We start from the raw sequence: 3,109 nt of genomic DNA, 5'->3' as shown, positions 1-3,109 counted from the left end.
GTTTATGTATTGTCTATGGATCTCTTTGCACTACAAGGGCAGGGTTGAGTAATTTCAACAGACTGTGTAGTTTAAAAAGCCTAAAACATTCACTGTCTGGCTCTTTAGAGAAAAAATTTTCTGATACCTGGTAAAGTAGTCCCTGGTCAGCAGAAGTAAACACCCATGCTCTTTGGTAGCAAACTTTAAACACAACCCTCAAGGAATTCCATAAAGTTCTAAGAAATATAATCTAGCAACAAGTAAAAGATTAAAATTAAAAAGTTTAAAATAAAAACTTTAAAGGTGGTGGCACTAAACACTCAAGAAATAAGAAAGTAAAGATAATAACAGAAATAACCAACCTGAGAATCAGATCTGAGAAGCTCTACAAAGAATGCAGGTACTCAAGTTATCAGACACAGGATATAAAATAGGTGTATCTTATCATCTTTACCTGAGTCCATCTGGGGTCTTTATCAGTCATAGTATGCATGTATTTGTTTGTTCACTCATCTATTTATTTCTTGTTTGCTCTCTGCTTTCGTAATGAAGTGGTAATTCCCCCCTCACAGACCCCCGCAGCTATACCTCACAAATGCTACTCCTTATATAGAGCACGATTTTAGGGCTTAATTTTAAACTTTGTTTACAATAGATCCTGGGGGCACTTTAGCTCCTAACAACAATCTCAACATTGGCATTTCATCTGCTCAGAATTCAACTACCTGTAATAAAATTGGAAAATTCTAGTATACTGGAGTATTTACCACTAAAAACACTAGAATCTGCAGTGATTCCTAACCAGAGCGAGTTCAAAACTTATGCTTAACGAATCCTCATTGAACTGGAAAATCTTATATCTACTTGACTTTAAAATAGGTCTGCCACCATAGGTCAGACACCAAGCCATGCTAGAGGATGTTATGGATCACGCTCTTCCACCAGATCTCTATGTATCATTCTGGACTCAACTCAAATGTCAGTTCCTAAGAGAGGCCTCCCTGATAACTCTTTAAAGAACCCCAACATATACACATTATCTTTCATATTATCCTATGCAATTGTCTTCAAGGCACTTCACATTATCCAAATACTATTTATTCACATAGTCATTGTTTGCCTCCAACCCCTGAATGGAGGTTGCATAATAAAGGAACACTCTCTTTGTCACACACACTCATTACTATCTGTCCAGAGTACATGTGTAGCTAGGACCTAGAAGAGTACCTGGCCCACTGACAGATTAATATTTGACTGATTAATGAAGTCTTGTCTGAAAAGATGAATGTGGACAAATTCATCCTTTTTGAGATAAGTTAGAAATGATAGAATTATTTTTTTGTCTTTGTAAGTCATGACTTCTGGTTTTATAATACTTTCAAATCTGCCTGAGGATTTGGGATGGTTGTGGCACACCAGATTCCAGATTTAATTATTTTCAGCACTGAAAATCCAGAGAGAAGAGTTTTTATAAGTTTTCAAATTCAATTATTCTTGAAGAACAAACTCAATTCTTTCAGGATGCACTCTCCCCAGTTGGGTACTTAGAAAACAACAAATAAGTGGCCATTCCCAGGACTATGAAATAGCCTCAACCAAAAATTTACAAATGGCAATGTACAAGTCACCCAGCCTCTCCCATGATCAGTGTGGTGAGACCCTTCCCTCAATGACGCCAGCATTCACCAGTGTGCACCCCTGGAGAGTATATCCTTGTTGGAATTAAACTGGCCTGACTTTGGTGCTTATTTCTCTGCCTGGAAGAATAGAGATGAGTATATATTTATCTTATTATTACACAGGTGAATTTATTCAAGTTATTATTACTGTGTAACAACCTATCACAAAATGAATGTCTTAAAACATACCCATTTTATCATATGCATGGATTCATAAACAAAATAGTGGCCAGCATAGCAGAGGTGGCTTGTCTGTGCTCCATGATGGCTGGTAACTCGTCTGAGAAGACTTGAAAACTGGGGGTGATGATAGGTGGGGCTGGAGTCTTCTGGAGATTCCTCATATATATGTCAGGTGCCTGGACTGTCAACCAGGGCACCGGCATGAATCTGTCCATGTCACTTGGCTTCCCCACAGCATTGTGGCCTCATGGTTGTCAGACTTCTTACATGGTAGTTCAAGGCTCCAAATTAGGGTGAATGAGGCAAAGATGCATCACTTTTATGAGCCCCCCTCAGTGATCACACAGCACCATCACCACCATGCTCTAATGATAAAAGCAGTCAAAAGTCCTTCCACACTCAAAGGAAAGGACATAGACCTCAGCTCCCAATGGGAGAAGTGTCTAAGAATTTATATCCAACCCATAGCCAACATCATGCTGGACAGGGAAAAATTGAGAGCATTGCCTCTTAGAACTGGAACCAGACAAGTTGCCCTCTGTTACCACTTCTATTCAACATAGTGCTAGAAGTCCTAGCCAGAGCAATAAGATGATAGAAGGAAATCAAGGGCAACCAATAGGGACAGAAGAGGTCCAAATATCGCTCTTTGCTGATGATATGATCTTATTTCTAAAAAATCCCAAAGATTCTGCCATGAGACTACTGGAATTGATAAACAAATTCAGCAAAGTCTCAGGTTACAAAATCAATGCATCAGCTATAAATGCTACAAATCAGTAGCATTCATATATACCAACAACAGTCAAACTGAGAACCAAATCAAAGATTTAATACCTTATAGCAACACAGAAAATAAAATACCTTGGAATATAAGTAACTAAGGAGGTGAAATACCTTTACAGGGAGAACTACAAAACACTGAGGAAGGAAATAGCAGAGGACCTAAACAGATGAAAAACCATCCAATGCCCATGGACTGGCAGAATCAATATTGTTACAATATCGATACTATCCAAAGTGCTCTACAGATTCAATGCAATCTGTATTAAAATACCAACATTATTTTTCATAGGTCTAGAAAAAAATAAGTCTATGTTTTTTATGGAACCAGAGAAGATCCCATATAGCAAAAGCAACCTTACCTTAAGCAAGAAGAACAAATTGGGAGGCATCAATTTAGTATAGCCTTCAAGCAATACCTTAAGGCTATACTAACCAGAACAGCATGGTATTGGCACAAGAACAGGGACATAGACCAATGG

Source organism: Microcebus murinus, chromosome 1 (genome assembly GCF_040939455.1).
Source record: "Microcebus murinus isolate Inina chromosome 1, M.murinus_Inina_mat1.0, whole genome shotgun sequence".
Lineage (NCBI taxonomy): Eukaryota > Metazoa > Chordata > Mammalia > Primates > Cheirogaleidae > Microcebus > Microcebus murinus.
This window is presented reverse-complemented; position numbering follows the sequence as displayed.